At 43.2% G+C, this 17,449-nt stretch overlaps 1 long non-coding RNA gene across 2 annotated transcripts in view; it reads right to left on the bottom strand.

Moving 5' to 3' along the window:
* Nucleotides 1–17,449, bottom strand: part of LOC123349609 — a 352,657-nt gene that overhangs the window by 142,124 nt on the left and 193,084 nt on the right. For both annotated transcript variants that reach the window (XR_006573599.1, XR_006573598.1), the window contains exon 3: nucleotides 2,956–3,030. This is a non-coding gene — a long non-coding RNA (uncharacterized LOC123349609). The remainder of the gene's footprint in view (nucleotides 1–2,955; nucleotides 3,031–17,449) is intronic.

The following is a 17,449-nucleotide window of genomic DNA, read 5'->3' as shown; positions in this document are numbered from 1 at the left end:
GAAAACCAATTAATAGATTTTCCACTCTCTCACCTTTCACCCCTCTGAGTATATGCAGGTTAAAACATCCACTTGTGCCTTTTAGCAAATATTCTCCAATAAAGACAAGCTTATTTTATTATGAATAAGATGCACTGGGAGTGATTCTACTTTTATTTATATCTTGTGCCAAGCCAGCCCTTGCACACATGCATACAACACCCACTGAAATCAAAGGGAGTTGTGAAAGATCCGTATTGTTAATGCTGGTTTACCTCATCTTGTGATTATTTGGAGTACACTGATTTCCCCTCCCCCTTCCACTCTTTGAGCTTTAATGGAGAGAAAAAGCCGTGCATCATAAACTGCATTAGCTACCAGGTCTCAGGGTTACTAGAAGCCTGGAACGAATACACAGACTCAATAAATCATGAATACCTTCATTCGTATGTGGCTGGATGTCTTCTGATAACTAAACAATACCCAGATACCCTGTATCAAATATGCACAGAGTGTTGTGTAAATCTTCTATTGTGGACATTCAAACATTCTAGAACCAAACTAAAAACATCTGTATGAGGACATTAAACTGCTACCCAAGAGCAATATGCTGTCATTCTTTAAAACCAGTGGGTCTCATACTGCACTTGATGTTACTGATATAAATCCACTGAATCAATGGTACACTAGTGTAAAATTTACCAAATAAGGCCCAACAACTTCTGAAAACCATCTAAGTGGAATCAGCATTTCAGTTTTATGAATTCTCTCTCACGCCAATGCTACCTAACCTTCTGCTCACTAATACGTGGACATGGGAACATCATTTGAAATTGTAGAAGTGTAGTTTTATTGAGAGCGAGAGAGAGAGAGTGTGTGTGTGTTGGGCTGCTGTGTTACATCTTTTATACAATCTGTCAAGTTGCATCAAATCAACTCAAGTTATATGTTAAGATGTAATAAAATGTGACCAATGCAATCAAGTGCAATAACATAACATGTTAGCAAAAGAATATTCCTGACAATTGTGAGTAAGGAAACTGCAAGTTAGGCACCCCAAAGCTTAAAGGAATTACTTTCTTTGTTCTGTATGTACTTGTAGAAGAAAGCTCACTCCATGACAATTTTTTTGACTGTATTAGGTAAGACTTTGAAGGTCACATGCAGGACAGCAACCATTAATAGGGTGAAGGAGATAAAAGATTCTGTGACATGGAAGGTCACCGCTGCTTTGCCCCAACCTCAGAGTTGGGAAGGCTAATTTGTGAATGCTGAACCAGGTATCCCTAACCTGAACATCAGGAAATCTAGTGAAGCATTTGGGTTTCCTGGCAATAGGGTCTGAGGCATTGAATAGAATATTCCATGAAAGAATACCTTAACTGAGGGAAGTATAAAACCAACATGGCACAGTGCATAAGGTACTATTGCCCGTTCACTAGCTGAGGACCATGTCACATGTCAGATTCCCCGGGTCCTCTGCTGATGGGAATTCCAGTGAAGGAATGCCATATATAGCAGCACTCCTGTAACAAATCCACATGTTACAAACAACCAACACAATTACTAAATGAATCATATAGACACAAACACCTGGGAAGCCTGGGTTAGAACCCTTACTCTTTCAGCTACAACAATGCAAGCCTATAAGAACAGAGATATAGGAGAGCCCTCGCAGCTGGCAATAGCCGTACATCTCATTTTCTCTGTGCGCCAACAAAGATCATACTTAAACCAATATATTACACTGACTCTCCCTTAATATCCATGATTGTGTAAAATAAACAGAATCACAAACCATACATAGCACTAGAAGCTGGTGGCACTTTGTTAGATGCTGAACTTCAATCCTATTACACATCTGATGAGGACAGTGCTTGAAGGATTTACCAAGGAAGAGAGAAGCAAGAAGCTAATCACTGGAAGATCTCTATGGAGACTCTGTCCCAGCCTCTTACTCTGTTATTATCTTACTCAAGTGTAGCAGTGTATTAGGATTTCTTCAGCACAAACTGCCACAGGCTGGTTAGATTTTTAGGGTAAAGCAGCCCCATGCAGTACATACTGGTGGTAAACTCAATATGTAATGCAGAACAGCTTGTTTAGTTCTAGGAACTGGACCTGAATCTATGTTTAACTTAAATTTAAGCACCGTACTTTATTCAGTGTTGCTTATAGTTGGGATTTTCAAAAGAGCTTAAGGGAATTAGGCACTCAACTCCCATTGAATTTCACTGGTATTTAGGCGCTTAACTCCTTATAGATAAGAGCCTTTGAAAACCCCAGCCTATATCTTTACACTTATGACCCTCTCACTGCTGAATCAAGTGCATATTTTCACTTTGAACCACAGACATTACCTATGCAACTCCAATACATTTCAGAAAATGCACCTTGGTTAAGAAATATATTAATCCCAAAACATGTCCAAAAATTACTCAGATGAGTAAAATTTTCAAAAGTTCCTTAGTCATTTACAATCTTAAATCCCACTGAAAAAATCAATGGGATTTTGGCTCCCAAGTTACCTAAATCCCAATGACTTTTAATGGCAATTAGTGTACTATGTCAGGTAGGTGTTTTTCCAATTTTTACCCATTGTGGAGTGTTCAAAATCTCAATCTGGATCCTAGGGCCTTAAAATTCCTTCAGGATAAATTCCATTGAAATAACACACATCTGCTGCACAAAAAACAAACCCTTCCTAGAGGGCTGGTAGAATTTTAAGGGTCTAGGCCTCCACTTCTCAAACAAAGCCAAGGCAGGCCACAGGGGCTATTATGTCAAAATAAGATGCTGTAACCAGAGTCTTTACAGCATTCAGAATTCAAACAATTGCCTCTGGTTTCGAAATGAAGCATGACATAGCCTAAGAGAATGAGCAAAAAGCGGTAACCGCAAGCATCATATCTTCCATCACAAAAAGCTGTAGATCCCAAGATTATACAAACATTAAAGAGTCAGTCATTTCTTTACCTTAATTACAGGTTTTCTTCAGTGTCCAAGAAGCACAGAGCAAACCATATGTCAGTGTGATGAAATGTATCCATCCTAGGAAGGAAAAAACAAAAAAAAAAATATGAAATTTTAAAGATACAGTTCGTTTTGTACCATATTAAAGTTAAAATCCATGACAAATGTCCACATCCAATTCAGAAAAAAACAGAACAGAACAACCCACATCATTATAGGAACATTTTAAGATCGTATTACTTAAACATAGACCACAGTCACATGCACCATGGAGTTATTTTGTTAGCACTGTTTTAAGAGGACATCAGAAATGCACTTGTTTTCTATTTTAGTCTGTGTAATTTTTCTTTATTTGATATATAGAAGGATTTCTTAACCCCTTTAAAAAGAAGTTGTACAAATTGGGCAGATGCTTTTATATGTACATACCAACACCCACAAAATTATTATTACCATTATTTTAATTATTATTATTTATATTATCACAGTGCCTAGGAGCTCCAATAGTGGCCCAGGACCCGACTGTGTTAGGCACTGAATAAACAGTCCTTGTATCAAAGGTCTCTCAAGATAGTCTGCTCTAGGCAAAACTTCACTGTGCCTCCCCTCTCCTACAACAGTGGTTCTCAACCAGGGGTGTGGTGGGTGAGCCATACTTCCGGGGGAAGCACGGCAAGCCTTCAGATAGTTTGGTGGTAATGCTAGAGCTGGGGAGAGCCAAGCACCAAGCCGCAGCACCTCTTACTCAGCCGTGGCCTGGGTGCCAGTCTGTCATGAAGGGGGAATGGCATGAGCAGCCAGGCCAAATTTGAGTAATTGGCTTTGTGAGCTGGCACACAGGGTCACTGCCATAGGTGGCAGATAGCTAGAGCTGGAGGGGGCTCAACCCCACCCCAAATCTCAGCCATCCCACCCCTCCTCGCCCTACCTCCTTTAGCCCTGGCATCAGCACCCAGCTTCAGTTTGGAACGTTATGTGGGGTTGGTGACATTTCTCCCCCTGCCCCATCTTGTCTAGTTGGAGTAGTCAGATGGCCAACTCCTCCCTCATTGAACAAATCTGCGAGTGTTGGGGCAGGGAGCTGGGCCCAGCCCTGCGGGGCAGGAGCTGTGGCTGCAGGGTGAACCCACTCTCCAACATCCCTCCCCACCACAAGCCTCTGCCCTACACTGGATACAGAAAGTGACCTCCCCTCCCGCCACTGGAGATCAGGACCTGACAGCTTGACTCAGCCTTTATTTTTACCAACCGTCTCTGGTCGCAGCTCCACTCAGGTTTGGCCCAGCCCCCAGTTGGTTATGACAGAGGGGCGGCCAGGCCAAATCTGAGCGAGTGGTGTGACCTGCTGTAATCCACACACCTTCTAGGTGTGCTGTTGTGTCCCATCTAGTGGCACTGAGACCATTTAGAGAGATAAAATGAGTCTACTCTACAGCCTTAGCTAACAGCCAGTTGGCTTTTAACTCATGCAGTAGAGGCTCATGCTTTAAGCTCCAGAGGCCCCTGGTTCGACCCCTCCTGACGACAACCGGGCTCTGTCAGCCTTACACTGGCACACAGTTGCAGAACCATTCAGGTTTGGCTTGGCCACTCCTACTGCCCTAGGCAGAATGTGCACCCTGAGACAACTGCCTAGTTTGCCTGTAGCTAGAGTCGCCTCACACCAATGTACAATTTACAATGTAACAAATTTAGACCAATCCAAAAATTCCACTCACTCAAGGAACTGAATCCTCCTCCTCCTCCTCAGATAAATATTTAAAAGGGGAGACAGGGGAGGGGGCATGTGGAGGGGAACTCTGAATCAAAGCTCTTTCAAGACTTAAGTCTCCTAAGGTCATCACAATCATCAGGGATAATTTAACTTTCAATGAAGACAGTAGTCTAGAGGGCACCTGACCTGGGAGAGAGGCTGATTCTTCATTGTCTGCTTCTTGTCAGTCATTTATACCAGTACAATGAATGTAAAATGCTATGCCTCTGAGTGGATAGTGCTTCATACTCATGTTGTACTAGCGTAAATGATGGTAGGAAGAAGAATATTCAGGCCCAGAGGAATTTGGGTGGCTAACTGTGCCTGTGAAACTCTTCCAGAAGAGCAGAAGATAAGACCATACCCATCTGTCTGCAAGACAACTTGCAAGACCCACCTGCATTTAGTAAAGCTTTCCCATAACCGTAAGGGTAATTACATTTAAAACAAATAATCCATTATTCCGCCTGTCCTTGGAATGAGGTAGTAAAGATGAATGACACAAAAATAAAAATAAAATCAGAGTAGAAGAACAGAAAGGAGAGATGAAAAAAATCTGACTTGGCTACAGACAAGCCAGGCACCATGGTGATTGGGAGTGAACAGTCAGGCAGTAGCAAGTGCAGTATAAATATTTAAATATGTGATAGGGCTCCTTGGAATTTTTGGAACTTTTGCATGACAGGAGAGGATCTGATGTTCTAATTCAAATTGCCAGAGATTAACTACTCCTTTACATTTGGTGACCTGTCAGACCACAAACATGAAGGGGCCTAATTTTCCAGGCTCAGTTCCAGAAGGTGTGCAAGGTCAGCTAATCTCATTAGGTTGCTGCCATTAGAGGCTAAAATCTCATGAGATTTTGAAGCCACTGAATCTGAACCCAAATCCTATCCAGGATTTGGTCTCAAAACCAACCCTTGAATTCTAGTCTCAATCCTAATCTCGAACCAACCACCATGCATTCAGTCCATCACTAGTTTAAAGGGAGTCATCAATATCTTGTAACAGAGCTGCTCACAGAGAAGAAAAACATTAACATAGGGGACTTGTGAGAATAGGCGGATAGTACTTGCTCTGTCCCTGTTTTCCAACTCTTATGCATTATACAGTGAGCTATTGTAATCCAGCCCTGACAACGAAAAAAATGACAAACTGCCTGAAAGAATCAGCAACTGCAATTTACAATGGCAATGTTTGTCACTGAAGTTTTGCAGTTTGTCCTTCACACTTAAGGGGACAGGCATACGTGCTGCTTCTGCCTTCCACTGGAGGTCAATGGAAGCTCCCAAAATTATCAGGACAACTGGGAAGAGCAAAAGGGACTAGAATAAATGCTGCTTCCATCAACCAGAAAAACTGGAATTCTTTTTTTTTTTTAAAATCAGTGTCTGTTTATTGCATTCAAAAATAGTTACATAATCAGGGGTTTTAAAAAGAATTCTTGATATTTACATCACATGCAAGAACCTTTACCATGGTTAGTGATGGCATTTTCCCTCAAATTAATAGCATGAAAATTAGATCTAGCTGAATTGATTCAAAATAAAAGAGAGAGATATTCACACACCCGCCTTCTCTGGGTGAATTAAGTCCTTGAAGCACAGATGATCAAGAATTACTAATGCTATCCTGTGCAAACTCACGTTATAGCAGTGCTTCCTTCTACCACCTCCTGTGTGACTGCTGCCCCTGTCCCCGGCTAGCCACTGCTGGTGGGAACATTCCTACCTCTCTGTGGCAAGGAGAGTGGAAGGCAGTTGAATACATGAGAAGAGTCTGAAAAGCTGGTATGGAAGAGCAGGAAAAATTGCCAATGTAACATAATGGCTGTTCTATATCAACTAAACTTTGGATAAGTCAAAGCAGAAGTAAATACATTGTAGGGAATACCTGATTCTCTTCTCACTTCACCAGTGACTTCAGTGAAATTACTGCTGACTTAAACAAGAGTGAGTGAGAGAATCAAGTCCGAGCTCAGTGGCTCTCAACCTTTCCAGACTACTGTACCCCTTTCAGGACTCTGATTTGATCCTGTGTTTACCCAAGTATTACCTCACTTAAACACTACTTGTTTACAAAAACCAGACCTAAAAATACAAAAGTGTCATAGCACAGTTACTGAAAAATAGCTTATTTTCTCATTTTGACCATAGAATAAATCAATTGATATATAAATATTATACTTACATTTCAGTGTATATTATATAGAGCAGTATAAACAAGTCATTGTCCATATGAAATTTTAGTTTCTGCTGACTTTGCTAGTGCTTTTTATGTTGCCTGTTGTATAACTGGTGTGATAAAGTCAGGGTACATCTACACTACCCACTGGATCGGTGGGTAGTGATCGATCCCCAGTCGCTCTGCCATCGACTCCTGTATCCACTGTGGTGAGAGGCGGAAGCGAAGTCAATGGGGGAGCAGCAGCAGTCGACCCCGCACAATGAGGACGCGAGGTAAGTCGACCTAAGATACGTCGACTTCAGCTACGCTATTCTCGTAGCTGAAGTTGCGTATCTTAGGTCAATCCCGCCCCCGGTGTAGACCAGGCCTCAGGACAAACAGCTGAAAGGGGGGAAAGGGGTAGAAAACAGTCCCAGAAGATCAGGGGCGGCTCTAGGTTTTTGGCCGCCCCAAGCAGTCATGCCCGGGAGGTGCCCCCGAGCCGCGGGAGCAGCGGACCTCCCGCGGGCATGACTGCAGAGGGTCCACTGGTCGCGCGGCTCGGCTGGACCTCCCGCAGCTGCGGGCGGTTCGCAGGTCCGACGGCTCCGCTGGAGCTGCCGCAGGCATGCCTGCAGGAGGTCCAGCCGAGCCGCGGGACCAGCGAACCGTCCGCAGTCATGCCTGCGGGAGGTCCACTGGAGCCGCCGGCCGAGCGTCCCCTCCGCAGTCATGCCTGCGGCAGGTCCGCTGCTCCCGGAGCCGGCCCGGGGCTCCGGTGGACCTCCCGCAGGCATGACTGCGGCAGGTCCGCCGGCCCAGCCTGCCGCCCCCCCCGGGAAAGGGCCGCCCCAGGCAGGTGCTTGCCCTGCTGGGCTCTGGAGCCGGCCCTGCAGAAGGTTAAAAGGCCCTCCTCCCTATTGACTGAGAAAGGGTTACCAGAGAATCAATTAGGATCAGCTGACAGGGAGTTACCTGAGGTCAATTAGGATCAGCTGATTCCAACTAAGGGCTGCCTGAGACCTTTTCAAACCCTCCCCTGTTGGGAGAAGAGGGGGAGAGAGAGAAGGAGTCATGCTGCCAGTAGGTTAGGAGCAGCGAGACAGCAAGCCACACCAGGAGGAGAGGCTGCATTCACTTCCAAAAGGGAGAAAAACAAGCCCAAAAGACTGGTAGAGAGAAGGAATGGACTTTCCCTGTGCAACCAAGGGGGACTGTTTTACCCAAGCCTGTCTCACCAAGGCTAAAAGCAGCAGAGGCTGGTGAGACTGACAAGGTGCCTTGCTATACTAGACAAATATCTAGATGAACTGATGTACCCCCTGGAAGACCACTGTGTACCCCTGGGGTATGCATACCCCTGGTTGAGAACCACTGCCCTATATGACTCACAAGGTCAAGGTCTTTTCCATCTTTAATTTCTATCATCCCATTTTTCCTAGTATCTACGATTCTTTGACAGCACAGCTCACTCTTTTAAACTCGTCTTCAATATTTGACCCTGGCTGCTTCTGACACTACAGCTACTTCAGTGCTGTGCACCAGATTAATAATGTTAACAAGCGAAAAATCTCTAAAATCTAAAAATAATAAAATGGGCATTTTCAAGTGTAAGAAATGCTGTCCCTTAATTTAGAGGAAAAGCGCTTCCTGACCTGGGTTGGAGCAAGAAAAAAAGGGGGAAAAATGAGGGAAGATATTTTTATTAGACCAGTCAGAAAAAATAAATCCACCAATCAGCTGTGGCTGGAACTTTTGGTAACTGCTTTGGAAAGGAATATACTTCTTGCCTTTTACTGATCCAGAACCTTGCATCTAAAAAGTCCATCCTGAAATGCAAGTGTTTCCTCCCAGTAAATGGCAGTCGTACATTTGACCAAAATTAAAGGACCAATTGTTAGTTATAATACAAAAGTTATTGTAACACACTATATATATATATATATATATATATTTTATACCGGTAAAATGTGAATCTAATCAGTCCTCATATGCATGATAATTGGGGAAAAAAAGGCCACCATTCAAGTGTTGAACTTGAATATATGGAAAGGTCACATAAGATATAAAAAGAGTGGTTAATTACCATTTCATCTCTACACTTTCTCTTACGACACCCTTTGGTGGTAACCCTTCTTACCAAGGTTACCTAGTGTGCAGAAAGGAACAGTTATACACAGAATGATTGCCCAATGGTTAAAGGAGTAGTCTCCAAACTGTGAGATGTGGCCCCCTAGGGGGGTGTGGAGGAAGATTTGGGGGGGGGGGGGAGAGAGGCCAGCCCCCACAGGGGTTAGAGAGGGAGCACCTGCCCCCAGCTCCACTTCGGGCCCCACCCCTGATCCCAGCCCTGTCTCCACTCCTGGACCCACTCCTAGCCGCGGCCCCAGCCACAGGTCCTGCTCCCAACTGCAGCCCCCGGCTCCTAGCCACAGGCAGCTCTGTTACAGTTCCCAACCATGGCTCTGGTCCCGCTGCCAGCCCCAACCGCAACTCCTGGGTGGGGTGCAGGTAAGGGCTGGGCATAACTGAAAATGTTTGGGGACCCCTTGGTTAGAGTGTTAGCCTTGTTTCTGAAATATCTGGGTTTGATTCTCTGCTCTGCCATGCTTCCTGTTACCCCTTGAACAAGTCACTTTATTTCTCTGTCCCCCAGTTGCCCATCTGCAAATGGAGATACTAACACTGCCTTAGCTGCCAGGGGAGCTGTGAGGATAAATACCTTTAATATTGTCAAGTGCTCAAATACTATGGGAAGCTGAGGGGCAGATAAGTACCTGAGATATCTAGAGCAGATCTGGGAGTGAGGCTTCCATGAAAAGGCGAAGTAAAGTGTGTGGCAAATTGCTCAGAGTAGCATTGCAAGTCCTTGCAGCATTAACCTCAGCTGTATTGGGAGAACCACATGTAGCCCATAGGCTTGCCTTTATTATAGTCACTGCTTTGCCATCATTAGATTCAGCTGCTTTCATTATATTCAGCTGTAACATAAGAAACCTACAGTATATCCTGCAAGATATTAGCTGAAGCATAGGCTAGCATAAGTGTGGTTCAGTAGGCTGTAACCTTAGCAGAGATCAATGGTTACCTTTAGATTTTAGGAACTAAGGAAAGCTTGCTCAATAGTAGGAGATAGAATGTTCCAGTAACTGCTACCGCAAGGAACATGGAAGTAAAATCCACTTAAGCAAGGGATGACGGATATTATCATGAGCTGAAATGGTAGTTACACATATCTATATACTAAGCTAAAGAAGAAGAAGGGTAAGGAACTATAAATAAGGAAAAGGGAGGAAACCACTATGCATTAGTTATAGTGGTGTCAGCATAACATATTATTAAAGTTGCATCCCAAAATCTGGGCAGTAGGATAGAGAGATGTAGCCATTGGAAGGGGCCAGAATGATGGCCACTGGTGATGAAGAGAAAGGGAATGGTGATGAGGAAGATAATGGCTAACATTTCAAGTCATCCAGCAAGAGATGGTGTGAGTATATGGCTGTGCAGATGTCCATTCTGTAGTCTCTATATACTTGACTGAGAGTGTTTGTGACTTTGCTAAATGTATTAATAAACTATTTGGAAATAGAGAAGCGTTCCTATAATGTGAGTGTTGCAACCATGCACATCGGGGTTCCCAGTTATATAGTAATTATAATACTGGGCCTGATCTTGGGGCAAGAACCTGTCAACCCTCAAAGTAATAACTGGAAATTCTTAGGTAATCAATATAATTAATACATAATCTAGAGCTCAGGCTACACATGCACCAGCTGGAAGGGGAGCCTGGAAGGCACACAAAGGGAACTTGGCTGTGTATGTCTGAATCAGAATCTGTGCAGCTGAGACCAGAGTTGCTCTTGCATCCGCATCTTACACGGCCTACTTTCTGCCCCTTCACTGAGGCTGAAATCCTTGCCTTGCAGAGAGGAACATGTAGCATAACAGCAGCTCAGAAAAACCTTGCAGCTTGTAAGAAGTAAGTTCCTGTGCTCTGCAGCTTTCTCTGTGGAAATGTCTGATGTGCCCTTCTGAATGGCACTGGTGTCTCCCCACAGGAGCTTCCACTTGGTACGTCAGATATTCAAGCGGGTGCTGCTTTCCCGGTCTGCTGATCTACAGAACATATAAGCGACAGCAGCTTCCTATCTGATTGTGAATTACTCATTGTTCTAGCATATTTAAGACACTCTCCAAACCTTTTCCTTAATGGTTTACTCCTCATTATAGTCAGATGCAGTGATTAAAATATCTTTGATATTGCACTGCAGTTCTCTACTACATGTATCCATGTTGCTCCATTTTAGTAACATTACTGAGTAAACTCCCTCTATAGATGCTTTTGTAAACAATTCAATGGCAGAGTTGAAAATCTAGGTCAATTTTTCAACCACGAAGTGAATAAAATTGCTGTCTGTTGATGTTGGGGAGGAATAGGGAAGGAAAAAACCACAATCCTTTCCTACCATTGTAAGCTTCTTATATATGCCTCAACCTCCATCACTGTTAGTGACTGACAGTGTGAAATCTCACTCTCTTATATGTCGTGGCCATTAATAAATGCTCAGCCAACTGATGCTTCATGACAGGTTGCTGCTTATACATTCTAGGAGCCACATTCTGCCTTCAGTGACATCCATCCAATCCCAAATCCTGTCCCTCAGTTACATCTCTGCAGCCATGCAAGCATGTGAGGGTGGAACGTAGCCCAGAGAATCTATGCCAAGTAAGAATTCTTAGAGGAGAGAGACATCCCTTGAAAATGGGGAATAAACATATCCTGAATGAGGTGCAGTAAATACCCTGCCTCCCTGGGCAGGCTCAGCAGCCCTTGTTCGGTCATATAATTAATTCAGCTAACTTGACAATAAAAGTTCCATGGAGCCACAGTGTTCTTGGAGAGGAAATGATTACCGACAGTGTGCTGGCTGGTGGTCTTCAGAATACATTTGGGATTTAAATAATTCTAGTTTTAATATGATTATCCAGCACAACATTTTGGCATGTTATTACGGGCCAGCTTGTACCATCTTTACTCACACCCAACAGTCTTTTTAGTTCTTAGTTAGTTGCACTTAAATAAACAGATATACTTGAGGAGCAAGTTGCTACTCAGTGTGAATGAGCATTTCACCATCTAGCCTATATGACCATGGAAACAGCTGAACAAGACAGGCAGTTTTGTCCAGTGGTTAGAGCACTTGACAGCAAGGCAGGAGGCCTGTGTCCTACTTCTTACTCTGCCATGGACTCTCTGTGCCTCAGTTTCCTCATCTATAAAATGGAATAAAACTATTTACCCTTTATGAAGTGTTTTGAGCTCTTTGGATGCAAGCTGCTAATATTTAAGTGCTGTGTATTTATTCAGATATTCATTCTCTCTTGCATATTGGTTTCATGAAGCTTTACTTCAGTTCAAGGCACTGGGCAAAACCAACATCAAAGAAATGCTGAATTACAGAGAGTGCATGCACTCAGAAGGAAAGCTGGCCAGACTTGACATAGTTCTGAAATCCAAACAAGAACTGAACATAACAAGCTCTGTAATCCCCTTATGGAAAAAAATCATATATAACATACTAATTTTCCTATAGTTTTTTGGGAGTGAGGGGTGATGCTGTAGAATCAAGGAGAGAAGTTTATCTCCATTATGGGATGTTATATGATGGTACAGCACACCTATGGAAATAACTGACTAGAGAATGAGACCCTATTGGGCAAAAGTCACTAATGATTTTGCGTGTCTGAGTTTCTTGATGCTCAGTTTGTGATACCTTACAGGGGCCTGATGTTAGAAAGTGCTAAGCTCAAAGTCACTCTTTAAGGCAATGGTTCCCAAACTGTAGGGCATCCCCCCTAGGAGGGCACAGAGGAACATTCTGGGGGTGTGCAGCGGGGCCCAGGCAAGCCCCCACGAGGGATGGGGAAGGAGCGCCACCCTGCCCCACTCTGCCCTCAGCTCCGCCCTGGCCCCAGAGCTTTGCCCCGGATGCAACTTGACCCCAGCCCAGCTATGCCTTCATTCCCCCTCCGCCCCTAGGTCAGCTTCACCTCTAACCCTAGCTCCTCCCCCATCCTCAGTTCAGTCCCCAGCTCTGCCTTCAGCCGAAGCTCCTTTGCTGAGCCAACTGTGCAGTAATGGGGGGCCTGCGTGGGCAGATTCCACTTCTGGTAAGGAGGAGGGCGTGACAGGAAAAGTTTGGGCACCACTGCTTTATGGTGTCTTGAATTGGGCACCCAAAATCTAAGGGATGCAGATTCACCTGTTACTTCTGAAATTCTTAGGCCAGAGATCTGTAGAGCAATTTCTACAGAATTCTATGGGTTTCATCCCTATTGAATTTTACAGGATTTTTCCTTGAGAGTGCCAGCATTTCATTAACCAATTTCAAATCATGAAAAAAACCCCTCATGTTAAAACGTTGGTCAAGGGGAATAAGGGAGAACCATTTTGAAAGAGTTTTCATATAACATATGAAATAAAATGCACTGAGCCACCAAAAGGATTACATTGAACCTTGAGGTCAAAGTGACGTTTCAGCATACAGCACCAAACTACTTTTTAAAACTTTAGCCAGATTTACTTTAATAAAGCCAGCAACTTTTAACTTTGCATTCAGTAAACAAAGGCAGTATATGTGCACCGAGGGAAGACAGTTCACAGTAATTTTGTCAGCAAAATTGTTACAATAAAGGCCTAAACAACACTTCATCTACCTGTCACTTGTCTTGAAAGGGCAGATTACTTTTTCCTCAAACTTGGCACATCCAATTAAGGTAGACTTACAAGCCAGGCAGGTGTAAAGTGCAAGCCAGCACTTGTTCACATTAGCAATTATCAATGGAAAAATACATAAGTGTTGAGGCTTGGCACAACAGTTACCCTGGCAACCGTTAGCACTTGGAGTCTCAGCGGAGACTAACATGACAGTTTGACATCTTTTCCCATAAAAAGATGATTGTATTCTCTCTGTTTCTTCCTCCCTGCCACCCGACCTGCAAAATGCTTTTTTGGGGGGCTTTTTTTCCCAAAGCTCTCAGCAGTCTCTGTCTTGTTTAATTTTAGTCTCTATCCTGCAAGCTTCCAGTGCACCAATTAGAACTCCATGTGTCTTATGGACCAGTAGTGTGTGCTCTATGGCAACAGTGTGTTTACTGTTTATCTGGCTACGGTCGTGTGGGAGGAGGGTGGGAGGACAGGACTTGCATTAGTGGAATTGATCTGCAGCAACCAGAAACCTGTTGGGCAGAGCAAACTTGCTAAATGTTATCATTTCTCATCCTGAAAGTCTAGACTATCTAGTAATTCATATAGTTTATCTGCAGCATCTCATCTCAATGAGATGCCTCTTCCTGACTCTGCTTGGAGGCTAGTAATGCATTCTCTGTCATACCTGCCAACTTTTCAAGAAGAAAACGAGGCTGAATCACAATCCGGGGATACATGTCAGGAAGTGGGTATCACCCCTCTTCAAAGTGATGCATATTTTCAATTGTGAGGTGGCAAAGTTTGCAGATGATACTAAACTGCTCAAGATAGTTAAGACCAAAGCAGACTGTGATTGGGCAAAACTAAGTGATTGGACAACAAAATGGCAAATGAAATTTAATGTGGATAAATGTAAAGTAATGCACATTGGAAAAAAATAACCCCAACTATACATACAGTATGATGGGGGCTAATTTAGCTACAACGAGTCAGGAAAAAGATCTTGGAGTCATCATGGACAGTTCTCTGAAGATGTCCACGCAGTGTGCAGAGGCGGTCAAAAAAGCAAACAGGATGTTAGGAATCATTAAAAAGGTGATAGAGAATAAGACTGAGAATATATTATTGCCCTTATATACCATGGTACGCCCACATCTCGAATACTGTGTACAGATGTGGTCTCCTCACCTCAAAAAAGATATACTGGCACTAGAAAAGGTTCAGAAAAGGGCAACTAAAATGATTAGGGGTTTGGAGAGGGTCCCATATGAGGAAAGATTAAAGAGGCTAGAACTCTTCAGCTTGGAAAAGAGGAGACTAAGGGGGGATATGACAGAGGTATATAAAATCATGAGTGATGTGGAGAAAGTGGATAAGGAAAAGTTATTTACTTATTCCCATAATATAAGAACTAGGGGTCATCAAATGAAATTAATGGGCAGCAGGTTTAAAACAAATAAAAGGAAGTTCTTCTTCACGCAGCGCACAGTCAACTTGTGGAACTCCTTACCTGATGAGGTTGTGAAGGCTAGGACTATAACAGCGTTTAAAAGAGAACCGGATAAATTCATGGTGGTTAAGTCCATAAATGGCTATTAGCCAGGTTGGGTAAGGAATGGTGTCCCTAGCCTCTGTTCGTCAGAGGATGGAGATGGATGGCAGGAGAGTGATCACTTGATCATTGCCTGTTAGGTTCACTCCCTCTGGGGCACCTGGCATTGGCCACTGTTGGTAGACAGGATACTGGGCTAGATGGACCTTTGGTCTGACCCGGTACGGCCGTTCTTATGTTCTTATGTTCAGTTGCTGCTGCTCAAAGCAGTTGAACCACCTGCTTTCACCACTGGCCCAAAATAGCTCATGACTATTGACCAACAGGTCACACTGCAAGGTGCACTCACTTATTCAAGCTGTGAGGATAGAGGAGCTTGAAAGGGACTAGGGTTTGTTATGGGGTGGGGAGGGGCTTTAGGTTGCAGGAGTCCTGTTGTGGGTTGAGTTCTGCTGGAGGCTGCTGGTTGAGCTAGCTGCTAGTTTCAGCTGGTTTGGTAATTCATGCCAAGGAGACCGAGTACTCTGAGGTGCTTTGTCTTTGTGTACTCGTGCATATCAAAAGATAATAAATCAAAGATTTAAAATGTTGAATAAAAGGAGGTTGCTATCTAAAATGGACAGTCCCCTCCCTTTGTTTCCCTCACTCATCTTTCCCTTTTTTCTTCTTGTTTTCCACTCTTCCTTCTACATCAGTTATTCAGCATTCAGGGTTTTCCCTCAGTTCTGACCTCTCTTTGATTTTTCATCCTTCTTTAAAAAAAAAAATCTTTCCTGAAGATTTCTTCCCCCCTCTGGTTTTACTTTTCTTTTCCTCCCTCTTTCTCTGTTCATAGAATCATAGAAGATTAAAGTTGGAAGTGACCTCAGGAGGTCATCTAGTCCAACCTCCTGCTCAAAGCAGGACCAACCCCAACTAAATCATCCCAGCCAGGGCTTTGTATGGGATAATTCAGTTGGGGTTGGTCCTGCTTTGAGCAGGGGGTTAGACTAGATGACCTGAGATCTCTTCCATTAGTCCTGTTCCATCTTCCAAAATGGTCCTCTCTCATTTCCACTCCTCTGGCGACTTAGACTCTCTCCCTCCAAGTGCGGGTGATGAAAGTGTTTTAGAAACTGTGTGCATGACACAGAGGATTGGAGGTTGTCATGCTCTCAAACTAAGTGAGTGGTTACCTCCGTGCCAGAACATCTATTCTGAAGGCCGTGCGGAAAAAAAACAACAAAAAAACACGAAGTAAATCAAACCCCAGTATTTAAGGGCAAACTCTGCTGTCAGCTTTTACTATTATAGACTTTGCACTCTTTGACTACACAGGATTTTAAAGAGCAGAACTCAACTCTAAAATAGAACTGAATTGGAAAGCCTGGATATACCCCTGCTGCCTATATTAATGTGAGCAGCCCTACCACGCCAAGTTCATCCCTGGTGTAGCTCCACTGTTTTTAGTGGGAGCAATAAATCAAAGCAGTACACAGTAAGGTTAAGCTTTCAGGGCTTGTGAATTTGGCAACTTTGACTAGACCTGAAATTCACTTGAAAATCTTTCTAACCAGGAACAGAAAACAAAAGTCGTTGCTGTTATCTAACGTGCATTCCATTTGATTGAAAGAGTTCACATCTCTAATACTTTCAGAATCGACACCTAACTCACGTGGGCCAAGATACAGGCCTCCTTCCCACTTCTTGCTGCTTTTTGGATGTCATTGCAATCCTTTCCACAACGACATAATTTAATTTTAAAATCATGATGCTGTAAGTACTTGAGAAGCATTTAAAGCCATTCAATCAGAGAAAGGTCACGTTAACATAAATATTGAAAAGGAGGATAATTAGGCAAGGAAAACAGCAAAAACACATTAAAGAGAAATGAGGCAATTTTAAAATGTTAACATCCTAATTCAGTAATGTTTACACGACATTTAATAGTTTAATTTTCAACAAGAGTTTCAGCGGAAAAAAAATAAGTAAGAAATTTATGAAGAAGCATTACATGATAAAAAAATGGCATTGTACAAGCTTTGCCATTTGGAGATAAAGTGAATTGTTTGAGCCTAGTTAAATACGATTCTAACAGGCCAAGTTGGAGTCCCTGCAGAATGGAGCAATACTCTTATTAATATGAACATATTTAGTGATTTAGTGATACTTAAACCTGTGAAGTTCTGGATATTTGGCTAAGCCACCAGATATTCAGCTGTTTATCTGAATTATCAAAGCCATAGGCCTGTGGAGACTGGCCTAGGACTCTCCCAAGATTGCTAGTACTGTACTTTGTAATTAGAGATGGATTAGAAATACAGAGTTAATATATTCT

This window comes from Mauremys mutica, chromosome 1, assembly GCF_020497125.1.
Source record: "Mauremys mutica isolate MM-2020 ecotype Southern chromosome 1, ASM2049712v1, whole genome shotgun sequence".
NCBI lineage: Eukaryota > Metazoa > Chordata > Testudines > Geoemydidae > Mauremys > Mauremys mutica.
The sequence above is the reverse complement of the archived record's forward strand: the minus strand, read 5'-3'. Positions and strand labels throughout refer to the sequence as shown.